This window comes from Passer montanus, unplaced genomic scaffold (assembly GCF_014805655.1).
Source record: "Passer montanus isolate IOZ18808 unplaced genomic scaffold, ASM1480565v1 scaffold10, whole genome shotgun sequence".
NCBI classification, from domain to species: domain Eukaryota; kingdom Metazoa; phylum Chordata; class Aves; order Passeriformes; family Passeridae; genus Passer; species Passer montanus.
Window position 1 is genome coordinate 12,682,791 of NW_024356505.1, and position 15,428 is coordinate 12,698,218.

Sequence of the window (15,428 nt, forward strand, 5' to 3'; positions counted from 1 at the left end):
GACCTAAGGATGAGCATCAGTGTACAGGAGACAGCCGGGGAGCTGCCTGTGACACAGGCAGGAGCTAACGTGAGGTACATCCCCAGATCTGGCTCATATGAGGGGCTGGCCATACCCGAATTCTGCAAGCTTCAGCGGGGTTTGACACTGAGGGTAACCTGGGATGTGGGGAACCTCCGTGTTCCCTAAAGGACAACGTGCCACAGAGCCAGTTTCCTTCGTGAATTTTTCAGTTTCAGACCACAGTACAAGATGGACAGCTTGTGAGGGAACAGCAAGGGCCATCTGCTCCAAAAGGAATTTTGAGCTGGGAGTGCAGCATGATACCAAGACAGGTGGGAGCAGTTGCCTTACCAACAAGAAGCTGGCATGCTGTGCGACAAAGTTCTAGATTTACTTTAAATTGAAATGCTTTCAGGGTCAAATGCCATTTTATATGAGATAAGATGCTATCCACCTTCCTGATGAAAACCAGCTATTGTGTGTACATAGAACCATAGAATGGCTTGAGTTGGAAGGATCTTAAAAATCATCTAGTCCCGACACTTTCCACTAGACCAGGTTGCTCAGAGCCCCTTCCAACCTGGCTTTGAGCACTGCCAGGGCTGGGGCTTGGGGCATCCACAATTCCCCTGGGAAACCTATTCCAATATCTCACCACTGTCACAGTAATGAATTTATTCCTAATACCTAGCCTAAGTTTCCCCTCTTTCAGTGTCTCCTCATAATTCTTTGTCTTATCGCTACAGTTCCTGATGAAGAGTGCCTCTCTCATCTCCCTGCAAGCCCTGTTCAGGTACTGGAAGGTTGCTATGGGATCTCCATGTAACCTTCTCTTCTCTAGGCTGAACAGCTCCAACTTTCTCAGCCTGACTTCACAGGACTTCCAGTCCTCTTACCAACTTTGTGGCCTCCTCTGGACTTGCTCCAACAGTTCCATGTCCATCTTATGCTGCGATACAGACGCAGACATGCACTGTCATGTGTAATTAAACAAATACAAGAAGAACACGTCACGATGAAAAAACTTCCAAACATAAAGTGGAACTAGATTTGAAGACCAAGAAATCACCATTTTTGAGAGATGGTAGAAAATACAGAGACAGTAATCTCAGGGAAAGAAGTCTCTTACTCAACATTTTGAGGTAAGGACTGGAAAGAAGAGTTAGCTCCTTGTGAATGCTGAGAAATTAAATTGAAATAATCCAAATGATTCAGAAGTGTGTAACAGATTTAATACAAATGAAAGCGTTGTAATGTACCGTGTTTCTTCTAAGCACATTCTAAGGTATTCTCAATGCACTCTACAACCACTAATAGTTTAATGGTATTTTATCCCTCAATTCACAAATTGAAGTTAAAATCAAAAATAGAAAAGGCTTATCCTCTAATGCTCATGATAGGAAAACCATTGGCCTGACATAAACAATATCATATCCATTGTGGTTTCAAAACCATATCAAATTACATTTTAAGTCATCAACTAATGCTGCTAAACAGACTGGTGCAAGATAGATAGATATCCTGAAATGTTTAGTAAACATTGTTTGTTTAATCTGATAGTCTCTAACACATACTTGTTGTAGAGATCTGTCCATCAAGAAGCTGAAGTAATAAACATATTGTACTGAAAGGAGAAGATTAGCAACTCCTGGCTTTGCAGTACAGATCCAGAATGACTGAGGGTATCATGTTCAGCTCTTTATGCTAACCTGGGAGTGAAAGGATATTTCAGCATGCTTGTCTCTCAGGGTGCATGTGCTTTCTTTGGGCAGGAGGAAGGCTACTCAGTTCCTTTGGCACTAATGATTTGTTATGTGCTGTTTATAAATAGTAACAGTTCACCTGTGCCTTGTTTTCTTTTTCTGATTCACAAAGACAAGATGTAGACATTCTGAATGTGAGTATATGAGATATCTCATAATGTCACCAAATTAAGTTCTTTCACCCATTGTGTGAGAGGCCAGTCCACACGGTGTCAATTTATTGTCAGTTCTGTGCAGGAAGGGGTGCTGCGTGGGAAATCCTCAAAGCCAGCACCAGGACTAGGAAAACTGTTCACTATTTGTACATGTTAGCAAATGAAGGAATTAGCATTCATTGGCTACAAGTTATCTCATTCTTTTATTAATTAGTATTCCTTCTTTTATGGTTAAGAATTCCCTCGCATCTCATGCTAATTAGTCTGCATGCCCAGTTTTGCTTTTCTGTTGGTTTGTGGATTTCTTGGGTCGGTGGTTGCAGATTTCCCCCCGCTGAAATGACCTTTTACCCAGTCAGAGCTGATTTCAGCACAGTTGCTGAGATGGTTTTGTTAGTTTCTCCCTTATCTTGGGGGGTTCTGCCAAATGTCCTAGTGGTCTGTAAATTCTGTGTCCTTTGTGCCCATTATCAGTGGTACATCCTTCTCCCTTAGGCTTTGTTAACCTCCCCCTAGGTCTGAGATCATTAAAGCACCTCAAGCTCTAAACTTTAACAAGGCAATTCTACCTACAAGTAATTTATCTTTCTGACACCTGGACATCAATTATGTCACAATGATATGGACTTTGTATGGAATCTGCAGGCACACTATGAATTCATCTGTCACTATTGCAGTTTTGTGTCTTTTCCCCCGAGCCTGTGGCTAGTAACCCATCTCCACATGTCTTTTCTTTGTTCAGATGAAGCAGCACTGCTTGCAAGGCCTCTCCTTTCCTTGCCCATTGTCTTGCCTGGAGTGCCTCTGCCTTTTGTGGGCAATGTGTATGTGTTTGAGAAGATGGGGAAGATGAGGAAAATTATGGGTCCTAGTAGGAATGTGAGTGAGAAGGGGAGGGTTGTGCTTCACAGAGAGAAGATCTCATACCAACTTGCAGTGCCACTTTTGCCCTGAAAGGAAAGCTGCCAAGAGAGCTCTGCCCTCTTCTCACAGAGATCAGGAGGACTCCCTCTTACCATGCCAAGTCACCTCTCTTAAGAAAGCACAGTGATGCTCTCGGAGAGATTTCATTCTGATATGACACTTAGCAGTGCTATGATCTTATTCCTGGCAGTAGTGTAGTGACAGACTGCAATGCTTTGGTCAGGTTTTGTGACAGGCTGGGTGTCCTCTGCTCACCTGGCGTGGATGACTGACAGGTACAAGCAGTGCTGCTGTCAGGAGCAGAGCCAGCAGCCCAGGTGAAGCAGGGAAATCAAGCAGAAACCTCTGACTTGGGATGGGTGACAGGCTTCATTCAGTGCATGAAGAGGTGCTGGCATATGTGGCATGAAAGAAAGATTGCCCAGATGAGGCCCGAATTATGCATTTAGCAGACACTGCTTTTAAAACCAGTTATCTACAGTTTGTCATTGATTTGTATTCCGTGGATTAGAGAAATACGAACTAACTTGTCACAGCAGAGAGCAAAATTATCAGACAAATGCTCAGACGAGACTTTACTGGATTAGTGGAAATAGGACACCAAAGAAGAAAATAGACACTTGACTGAGACAGTATTAAACCAGGGATTGTCAGCAGGTTTAGCTTTTGGAAGTGAAGAGCATAAGGGTCTCTGGTATATTTCTAACACAGTAGCAAGATACTTTTCAAATTGTAATGTTTCTTATTCTTTTAATCTCAGCCAATCCCTGATATATTTTGTTTCAAAAACAATCATTGTCAGCAGGTTTAGCTTTTTGAAGTGAACAGCATAAGGGTCTCGGGTATATTTCTAACACAGTAGCAAGATACTTTTCAAATTGTAATGTTTCTTATTCTTTTAATCTCAGCCAATCCCTGATATATTTTGTTTCAAAAACAACCTCAGGGCTGTTCTTTGTTTATCTTTTCAAATTGTAATGTTTCTTATTCTTTTAATCTTAGCCCATCCCTGATATATTTTTTTTTCAAAAACAACCTCAGGGCTGTTCTTTGTTTATTCCAGAGCAGCCTTTTTTTTTGTTTTTTTTTCCATTCAGCTACATACAGGAATTTAAACTGTGTTATGAGAGAAGGAGTGCCAGGACAAGTCATAGCATTGATGCTTAAAAGAGACATAAACTTCAAGGAGAAAATGAGCTTATCACCACATTAGCCAGGGTGCCTTACTGTGTACATTAAGAAGATCAAAGGTTTATTTCCTTGTACTCCCATGAGCAATGGGAGGACTTAGACTTCCTGAAATCAATATTCCTGTTCTGACCAGTCCATTCTTACCTGCTGGTGTTCTCAGGAGCTTGGTCTTACTGGGTGCCAGCAGCCTCTATTGAGCAAGGATGTCTTGTCCCACCAAGCTGTGCCAGAGCACGAGGGGAATTTAGTTTGAACAGTTTCTCCATGTTTTAAGTATTTCCAGGATACTCTTTCACCCACAGTTTACTAGAGGTCATGATTTCTTTCTTTGGAGAGTTGTTTTAATGAAGGGGAATTTAGTTTGAACAGTTTCTTCATGTTTTAAGTATTTCACAGTTTACTAGAGGTCATGATTTCTTTCTTTGGAGAGTTGTTTTAATGTTTTGAATGGAGGCTTTCTCACTGCTTGTTTCTAGAATCCAAGTACCCTTTTCACATGGCTTTATTTCTCATTTTTAAAATAAAATTCTTCCCTTTTTTCTTTCTCTCAAGTTTTAAACCTGAGCCTTCAGTGCTAATGAAAGGAAAACTTTTGTTTTCTTGCCATGATGTGAACTGTGGCTTACAATATCCACTGGCATTCCAAATTTTCTGTCTGACAGATGTATCAGTTTCATTAAACTTTACAGGCAAAGGGAAGAGAAACTAAAATGGATTTATACTTTATTTGTTTATTCATGATGGTGCCAGCAGCAAGGATGTCTTGTCCCACCAAGCTGTGCCAGAGCACGAGGGGAATTTAGTTTGAACAGTTTCTCCATGTTGTAATTATTTCCAAGATAGTCTTTTACCCACAGTTTACTAGAGGTCATGATTTCTTTCTTTGGAGAGTTGTTTTAATGTTTTGAATGGAGGCTTTCTCACTGCTTGTTTCTGGAATCCAAGTACCCTTTTCACATGGCTTTATTTCTCATTTTTTAAATAAAATTCTCCCCTTTTTTCTTTCACTCAAGTTTTAAACCTGAGCCTTCAGTGCTAATGAAAGGAAAACTTTTGTTTTCTTGCCATGATGTGAACTGTGGCTTAAAATATCCACTGGCATTCCAAATTTTCTGTCTGACAGATGTATCAGTTTCATTAAACTTTACAGGAAAATGGAAGAGAAACTAAAATGGATTTATACTTTATTTGTTTATTCATGATGTAACGTAGGTGTGGGGTTTTTTTTTTCCCTTTTTGTATTAAAGATTAAGGTCCCCTTTGAAAACTTGGACCATGAAATAATTCACAATTGAAGCCACAACTGGCACGTTTCACTCTGTGTAGCTGCTGTGTGTACTGTGTAATTTTTACTGCTTGTTCACTCAAGCAAGTAATGCTTATCTGGAAGCAGCACCTTTGTGCCAGGGAGCAGGAAGAGCAGGGCTGCCCCAGGAGGGAGCCAGCAGTGAGACCCCATCCTGACCCGGGAATGCCTTCTTGGGCAGGGTGCCTTCCCCCACATCTGAGCAGAGCCAGGGCTGTGACAGGAGCAGCCGATGATCCTGAGGCCAGCAGAGGAGCTGTGGATGCCAGTCTGGTCAGGGAGAGAGAAATGGCAATTGTTTCTCACAGGGGCTTGTGAGAATTTTAGGGAGGTGTAGGAATGTGATAACTTGTTAGCATAAACAATCTGCAGGTGCTGTTTTTCCACCTTGTTTTCCTGTTCTTCTCAAGGACAGTGTGTGAGAAAGATGTTTTTTATTAACTAGCCAGTCAAGTGGAATGTATCCTATTGGTCTATAAAAACTGAAGAATCTTTTGCAATAAAACCTTCTTTTCTCCTCATGCATTTGGGTGTCTTGTCTGTTCTTGTGTCATTCTTGGCTCAAGGGTGACAAGGAGCTGAGGTGACAAGGAGCAGCCAGCAGGAGTCCTGGGCCAGGGTGGTCAGGGCACTGAAGCCTGCCCTTGTGCTCACAGCTCCAACAGTTTGGATGGGGGAAATTCATCCAGCAAGACGTGTTTGGTTTTGAAAGTGCGCCTCCTGCATTCTCCCAAGCTGAATTTAATGCTGTTTAATTGTCCTGTTGTTGTAATATAAGTGCTCTGTACTTCACTGGTCAGGCTGGGGACGTGACAGGCTGCTCTGGCCTGGCAGCCAGGAGAGGACGTGCCTTCTGTCAGGCAGCTGTCCTTTTCCATGCCAGCATTTCCATTTTAGATTATTGTGGAATGATTTATTGCCAGAGCCAGCCAAAGGCAGTAACTGTGACAAATGAAAACTCTGGAAACAATCTCCTTTCAGGAACAGATAAAGTAAACAAGACACGGAAAGCAGAGGATTCCCTGAATTGCTGTTTGGCTCACCCCAGGCAGTGGGCAATTGTACCACAAGAGGTGTTACACAAAGTCATTAACATCTTCTGGAAATAAATGGATTTCCTGGGCTTTGGTGTTATTTGGAACCAATTCCAGACCTTTTCCTTCATTTAGATTTTCCTCTCTGGAGAACAATAAATACTTGGCTGTTTGCAAAGCTTCTAAGCTAGCCCACTTCTTTGTCCCTTTGTCAAGGGAAAAAATAATATTTGATGTGTCCTAAAGCCAGTTCAGTAACTACTGTAGCATGGGCTGTACCAACATAGCAGTAGAGCAGCTGAACATATCAAGCTCTCTTGTGAAGTATTTGGGTTGTTTTTTCTGTCTCTTTGTAGCATAGACTCCTGCCCTCTGTGATGGGAGCTTGCCAGGGGCTGGAACTGCAGAGCCTGAACCTGCTGACAAATTTCTGGATACTGGAAAATGGCCTAGACTAGCTTGCCCATGAGAGGGAAAAGCAAGCAACCCTAGCAAGGGAGATTTTTGTAGCAAGGTCATAAAAAGCATAGGAAAAAACCCCTAAGTGTACAGGGGAATTAATTGAAAAAGTGACCATCTTGATTTTATTGCTTTAAGTTTTTGGGCATCAGTTTGATGAACACTGAAACACACATTATTTTTAGTGAGTTTGAAATACCATAACCTTAAAGAAACAACATAAAATAAGATATTGCTTTGTCTTCTTCCAGCATGTTCTGCCCTTCAGCGTGTTCTAACAACCCCAGCCAAGAGCTGCACTCTCTTATTGAGAACTAGTCTTTTCTTGGGAGAAACCTAGCAGGAAGGATTATTTACACCTAAATAGCCCCTCTTGGGGATGGCTCTCAGTGTTAATAATCCGCTTGCTAAGTAGGGGAATTCAGGCAGTATGTGCTTAAGTGTCTGAACTTGTCTAAGCTCTCAGTAGGTTGACCTCCATGCTGGAAAGTGGATCAGACAGAAGTGGAACTGTTTGTGCAAAAGTCCAAACCCATGGGTGAAACTGCTGTCTTGTGTTACAGAGAACATCAGTCTTCCACAACAAGGGTTCCATCAGTTCAGAGATCTATTTTCAGCCAAATAATAAGCATTATCTGACCTTCCAGTAAAAATCTGTAAATGAACTCTTTGAGTGTGTCTGTTTGCAGCATAAATTTACAACTTAATATCTTTTTACTTTTTTTTTAAAGTAGGAACCTACAGGCCAATGTAGGAAGAGTGACACCAAGGATTAGGTTTATCTGAGATTGCCTCTGTGAGCTTTACCCACAGCTGAACTGAGGTACAGAAAAGGAATGTAACACTAACAGTTGAGCAAGGTTTATGCCATCTCACCTACCAAAGAATGGCTGCAAAACAGAAAAGCTGGTGTTAGCAGTTCTGATTCACAACTTTTTACAGATTTCCCAGGGTGAACAAGGGGTATTCCTCAGGCCCTTCCACTTGAATAAGTCAATCAACTACTTCTTGTTCACAGACCAATAAAAAGGAGAAGAAAAGATTTCACTCATATAAGGAAAGCTCTTAGCAGGCACAAATGTAAATTTTTTAATAGCAACAAAAGAGGAAATGACAAAACTGCCTTCATAGTCATGTTGAATTCCACCATTGTTTAAAGACCTCACAGCCTCTATGCCCTAACAATAGTTGTATATATTATAAACACAAATATAAATGATGTAAATATATATGATTTAAATGATAGTTGTGTATATATATTTTTAAACAAATCATATTTTTCCACTCCAAATGCTGTCTGGAAGAGGATGCCTTCAAGGAAACAATGTGTGAGTCATCCTCAGGAGACCTACAACTGAGGCACCTCCTTTGGAACAAAGCCATGTACATCCATCTAAAATATCCAATTATAAACAGTATTATGTTACTCACATAATTGCCCAACGGCCTTAGAAACAATCTGGTTTTTTTATGATAGTAAGAATTAACGTTGAGTTGTTGATGTTAAAAGCTAGAATAACATCACACAACGATTAAAATGTCTTTTCAGTGATAGTTTATTCTGGATTATGTTAAGAAGTATTAGCCTGTGATCATTTAAGAGTCATAAAATTTTTACTCCTTGTTAAAAACTTATTTGAATGTCTGAATGTAAAAAATACTTTCTGAGAGTTAATGTGTGAACCTTAGGGCAGGTGAAGAACTCATCTGTGACTTGGCAGGTAAGATAACACTCACAAACTTGTGTGGATTGTTCTTTTTTTCTGTGTACCTTTCTGTATTATGAAAATACTATTATAAAATAGATTTTCACAAATTGCCAGTGATACGTGGGCTTGTTGCTTGCTGTCTGTCTCAAATCCTTGGCTCTAGTTTTGAGTTCTCCCACTCTGAATGGTATGAGAGAGCTAATGCAAGAAAAAAAAGCTTTGAGAAGAGGTAAGAATGTGCTAGAGCCTGTTAGTTACAGGTGAGGGGTAGAGGGTCTCACAAAATAGAAACAAGGATACACCTTGCTCACAAGGAGAAAGATCCTTTTGTGTGACTCAATGCATCAACTGAAGGACTGTGGAACCCATCCTACAGCCAGCAGGACCCTGTACAGTGGTAAAGTTATTTCTTGTTATTCCTGTTGTTCCAACCTACTGCTGGAGTGGGTCCTGTTGGTCTCATCATTCCTGGGCTAACACGCCTGTGCCATATGGGGCTAGCACAAGAATGAGCTGAACATCCACTCTCCCAGGGTGAATAAGGGCTCTAGAAGGAAACCCAGAAAACACTGGTTAGTTAGCAAAGTGAAGGCACTATACAGGCAAGCTCTGTCATTTCAGCATTTACCTGAAGAAAATGAAATACCTAGCCCCTCCAACTCTTCTCTCTCCAGTCACTCATCAGGCTGAGGTTTTTGGAGGTTTTCCATAGGACAGAGGTGGGGGAGAACCTGGGAGTAGCCTGGATGCTGAATGACTGCTGGAGCAGTAGGGATTGTTGGTGTTGATAATGCATGTGCTAGTGGGAGAAACTAGCTTTGAGAAATCATCTTATAATGACACTGATGTATTTGTCATGTTCATTTGACTGCACATTTGTTTTGTGGGTAGGAAGAAGCTGGTTTTGAAAGAAACAATTAATGGTGATTAAAAGAAGCTGCTCTGCAGTCAGTTGCTTTCTGAGCAATCACGAGGGTGGCTAGATTGCCACTGAGTCCTCCAGTGACAGTGGTACCTCTATATTTCCCTACCTATAATATTTTATGCCTTTCCTTTTTAGTGTCCTTCCTCTTGGACCTCTTAATTTCCCCTATTCAGCACCTCTACCTGTAATTTTCCCTTCCTTTTGCCTGAACTGTCTCACAGCTTTTGTTCACAATTCTCTCACAAGTACGAGTCAAGATTATGCAGCTAGCACATGCTGGACCTGATCCTTGGCACAGATAGCTGGGGGTTGACAGAGGAAGTGACCAAGAGGGTTGAAAGACAGGAGGTTACAGGATGCAGTAATCTGTCTGTATCCAAGCCCAGATGGTGCCGAGTATGTGCTGCACAGATGATGGGAATGGTACAGCTGCTTTCAGTAGTGTATTATCCCTTTATAAAATCATCTGAAATTCAAGGAAATTAATAGAAGTCTTTATGAGAATGTAAAAGTCAGTGCCTGATACACACTGACCTATGATATCTCCCTTATTCAGTTACTGCAGTGTGTTAGTGTCTCCCTGATGCTACTGGGATATAATAAAGGCTTTACTGGTTTCCACCGGGCAGTGAGCAAGGCTATGACACAATCACTGACCCAGTTTTATCTGAAACAAACAATCCTTCTCTCTCCTCCCTGAAAACAATAAGATTGTTAGATCCAAGGCCAAATTCATGTTGTTGTGAACAGCTGCAAATCCACTGACGTCAGCAGAGCTGTATCCACTTAGTAAAACAGGGAGTCCAGCTCACGGTGGGTCTTTGGATGAATTTCAGTGGAAAAATTGCATCTATCTATCTATCTATCTATCTATCTATCTATCTATCTATCTGTCTAAAATTCTCCTCAGTTTTTCTTTAGATGGATATGTTTTTTCCTGTTCTGTTTAGTGCAGGAGTGTGCTAGCTGCTCACGTAAGTGATTCTTGCAGTTCTGTACGAAGCAGATTAAAGTCTGGCTGGATGAACTGGCTACATCGTGGACAAGTATGAGATTGTAAGAGGAGAAATAACACTTCTTATCTCAAGGGCCCAATAAACATGATATCCCAATGCAGGATCTATGGAGCATAGCAGAGAAGTGCAGACAGTACATGGCCAGCAAGAAACATGACTGTAATGTTCAAAGGGCTGCTTAAAATGGTCTTAATTTTAGAAGTGTCAGCCACTATGGCTTGATCTTGCAAGTGTCTAAAATCATTAGCCCCATTGACCCTGAGTTACACTAATCTAGAGTGAGGCAGGGAACCAGCACTGCAGAAGTTGGAACTTCAGAGCAGTCACTGCTGATTGGAAGGATGATTTTTTTCTGTTTTCTTGAGAAGAAGGAAAACTCCACATGGGAATGGAGAAAGTGCTGGAAGGGCATAATGATCTCCCCTGGCTTCAGCAACAACTTCCAGAACAACACTGCTGTGTCTGAATCACAGTGGAGCAAGTTGTTTGACCTTTGGTACAAGAAATTTCTTCCAATAGGCTGTCTCTACATTAGATTAGATTAGATTGTGCTGATCCCATTCCCTAATCAGGGCAGCTGCATGGGAGTTCACTCCAGTTCTTCCCACTAAACTTTCATCTTTCTCAGGAGTTTGTGTTCTCAGTGTTGAAATGAGTGATAAGTAAACAGGACTTCTCAGGGGAAATGAAAACATGGCTGCTTATAATTTAGTCAAAATAAGTTTCTGTATGGACATTTGTACAAGTAAGAAACTCTGGCAGTGCAAGAATGCTCACAGTTCTAACCTTCATTTAAGTTATACAGTGAAGTATTTCCAGATTACTCAGGAGGACTTTCAGAGGCTGACATGTGCGTAATGCAACATCAGCAACGAGGGTCCATTGATGATCTTTATGCAGAGTCACATTTAGGCTGATCTTTGATCCAAACAGTGTGAATGACAGTGGTTTGGGTTGCTTACAATGGGTTACTAAAAAAAAAAAAAGAGGATATGTAATAAAATTATTAGCACTAAGATGCAATGATGTGGTGAAAGATACAGATCTGAATCACGAGGGAAAACACTGCATGTACAGGATGGATTCTGAGTGTCCCATCTTCATCTTACTTAGCCTGAGGCTGTGGGAAGAGTAAACAAAGAACATGTAATTGTTCCCACACAAGAACAGACAAGCCTACATTGAAAAGATAATGAGTGAAACTAGCAGGATTCAGGGACATGGCATGCAATCTCCAAGGAGAAACAAACTTCAGTCTGAGACCTTGAATATCAAAAGGAGTTGAAAGACTTATAAACCCTTTGAGAAGACACAGGAGAGGAAGATAACCTTTCAGAAGTTCCCTGTGGAGACAAACTGAAGGAGAGAGATTGCAAAGAGAATTTAAATATATCCAACTGTTGAGAGATGCTAGTTGTTTAGATTAAATAAGTTTTAAATAGAATGAGTCAATTAGAGTTACAAAATTGTATGATTTAGTATGCTATTTGCTTAGTTTTACTTTCTTACCATGAGTAACTGGATTTGCTGAAGCCTTAGGCCACAAGTTATGAACTTTCACTGACATCTATTCTTTTGGCTGGAATAAATTTTTCTTACTAATTTTCCTAGTAGTTTGTACAGTGCTGTGTTTGGGATTCGGTATGAGAATAATATTGATCACACATTAATGATTCAGTTTTTGCTTATTAATGTTTTTCCTAGGTCTTGGACTTTTTTAGTTTCCCATGTTCTATTGGTGAGCAGGTGCAAGCGCCAGAAGAGAAAGAGGATACAGCTGGCAGCAGAAGATGCAACTGGAGGAAACAAGAACAGTTAATGGCCTGCCTGTGTGGAGATGAAGAAAGAATCCCATATGGTGTTAGAATACCCCAGATCACAAATCACCATTGAACTGAAAAGTCCTGTGCAGGGCACATGAGGCATGGGTGCATAAATCATAAAGGTGTTATTGCCCAGGGATGTCTTTGTTTGCAGTCCCTTTCTGGAGACACCCAGATCAAGCTGACTCTGTTGCTTTAATATCACACTATTAAATTATTTATTGTTAAAAAATCCAAAGCCAGAACTCTGTGCAAGAAACTTAGGGTTGAGACTCAAGGAGTAGGAAACACACCCGAGAATGAATGTGTGTGTGAACAAGGAGTCAAAAGGGATCATCCACTGGCTCACTGGAGCTGCCCTCTGTAAAGGAGCTCCAGTCCTGTCAGTTCAAGTGTTGGGTCGTGTGTGTGCAGCTCCTTGAATGGTGTGAGAATGCTCAGGGAGGCTCAACACAGCCTCCCTATGCCAGGAGAACAGCAAGCCTGCCAGTTGTACATGTGGACAGTTTCACAGTTTTAGAGATATTTTTATCTTTCATATGTAAGTCACAGATCTGGATTTAAGCTGGGCATTCATTACCTCTGTCACTGACACTGGAGAAAACAGAAGCACAGTCATGTGAGAAGGACTAAGATAGTTGTAACTAATAGTCTGGAAGTGCAGACAGGACCCCAGTAGGAAGAAGAAGCATCATGATATTTCATCACACACACAAAAAAAGATGATAACTAAAGGCTTGGGATGTGGGAAGAAACCTGCTCAGACTGGGGTCAGAGGTATTTTTCAAGTACAGCAATGATAATAAGCAAAGAAAGAAAAAGAAAGAGAAAAAAGAAAGAAAAAGAAAGAAAGGACTATACTCTTCCCTTCATGTCTTTTTCCTACTCTATATGTGTGATTTTATCTTTTGCTGTCTTCTCCTTTTTGATATGTATAATCCTCCTAAGGGTAGCATTTTATGAATGGGCCTGTTAGATAGTTGCATGTACTAGTAGTTCTTGTAACTATTCCTCCAGCTATGTGGGTGATATCCTTCAAAGAAAATGAACTAATATTTCCTAGAAGTATGATTTAACATCACACTTCTAGGAAACACTAGTGCCCTTAGTGTTTCTATGCACTAGTGCACAGAAACAACATCATTGCCCATTAAGGGGGGTAGTTTGAAAAAGCTTTTTGTAAAGTCTTTAAAGTATCTTCTTATCTTTTTGATAGAGGTATAGTATTTTCTGGTTTTTTTTTCAGCTTGTGACTGGTTCCTAAGCTGCCAGGCACTGACAGCACATTCCCAGCCTGCCAACCCTAATACCTTTGGCAGTAGATGGCTGCTTTTAGCAGCAGTTTTCTGCTGCCAAATTACTTTGCCAAGGCACTTCTGATTTCTAGACAAGTTGAAGTGCAGGACAGGCGTGCTCGGGAAGTTTGACAAAGGGCACATCAGGATTCCTACCCATGTGTAGACCAAGCAACTGCTCAGCACATATCATACATGGTGCTGTCCCTTGCTGGCCTGCTGGTCACAACACTGCTTCATCCCAGTTTATCCTGCATCATCTCACACTGCTGCCAGTACCAAGATCTAATTTTGCTTCGAAGTTTTCAGTGTCCCTTTAAGTATTGCCAAGTTTGAGATTCAGGGCCTTGCTGTCAAAGACTCTTGTGATACTCTAGTCTCATTTTTTTCTCTTCATGTTTCCACAAAAACAATTCCTTTGTGTTATTCTTCTGTCCTCACCTCTCACCCTTATTACAGTGAATTTTCTTCATAAAATGTTCTCATTTTGTATATAGTGATTTTTCTGAAGAATTAATTAATTTCAGACTACCTCTTCATCTGCAGGCTCCCATTACTGTTTCTCTTCCTGTACAAGAAAAACAACAGGAGCTCCAGGAGGCAAACAAACTCTTTTGTTAATTAAAGCCCTCTTTTACAGTGAATCTGTGTTAGTGCAGACTTATTTGCAAGTTTATTTCATCAGGAGGATTTGGGTTATTTATTTGCAAATTTACTTGATCAGGAATAGTTTTGATTGCTTTGGTTTCATGGCAAAATCTGGCCTGTTGTGTGCACTCCTTTTCCTGGGAAATTCCTCCATAAACCTACTCAGAAGCAAGAGCCAGAATCTCCATCCCAGACACAGAGTGAACCTGCAGACACCACCTGCTCTCACACAGCATTTGCCCCACATCCTTATTCTCTGCTCCTGTCTATTAAAAAGGAACAGAATGGAGTGAACAAAAGGACAATAGAATTACTTGGCACATGCCACCCCTCTTGCAGGTGGTGAACCTCTGGAGGCTGGAAGGAGGCAGCCAAGGTGCAGCCATAGTCTGGCAGTGGAATGGGCTTAAAGGAAAATAAGTGTGCTTCCCTGTAAAATTTTATTTTGAGAAAAAATCTACAATGAATAGTGACTTCAGTTTAATTCAAACAAATTGCAGAAACTCATTTCCAACAAAAGAAGTTAGATATGATGCTTCAGAAAACATATTAATTCTCCTTTTCAGTTATTCTCCTGAGTAACTCCTTTTCAGTTATTGTGAAGATCTATTTGCATTTGCAAATATGAAGTGAAAATGTAGCAAGAATATGCACTATTTTTTCTAGCCAACATCTGGTATTTTTATTGTGGAGAAAACAAAAAACCTCATATGCAAACCATTGAATATATTTTCTTTTAAATTTATACTGTTTTGCAAAACTGATTTCTAACATTTCCTTTCTTTTAACAAACCTGTGCTTCAGGTTAGCATATCTTTGAGTCCACAATAATACATATTATTTAATAGTTAATGCATATTTGAATCTTTCGAGAGATATTTAACAAGTTTCCTTTCATATAATAATATAAAATTAGCTGGATGAGCCAGTTTTATTTACCCATGTTAGATTAGGCTTGAATTGTTTCTTCTAATCCTTTTTTCACATGTGTCTCTTGAGGGAGTTGCAATTTAAAATATCTAGAACACCAACATTGTCATGTTGCTCTTCACACGTTTCAGTACTGTAGTAGTTCTCAGTGAGTGAAATGACACCAACCCTGCTGATGCTGGAAGCTTTCACACTTGGACAGCAAAATCCTTGTTCAGCCCTATCCCCTCCAGTAGATGTCATCGTG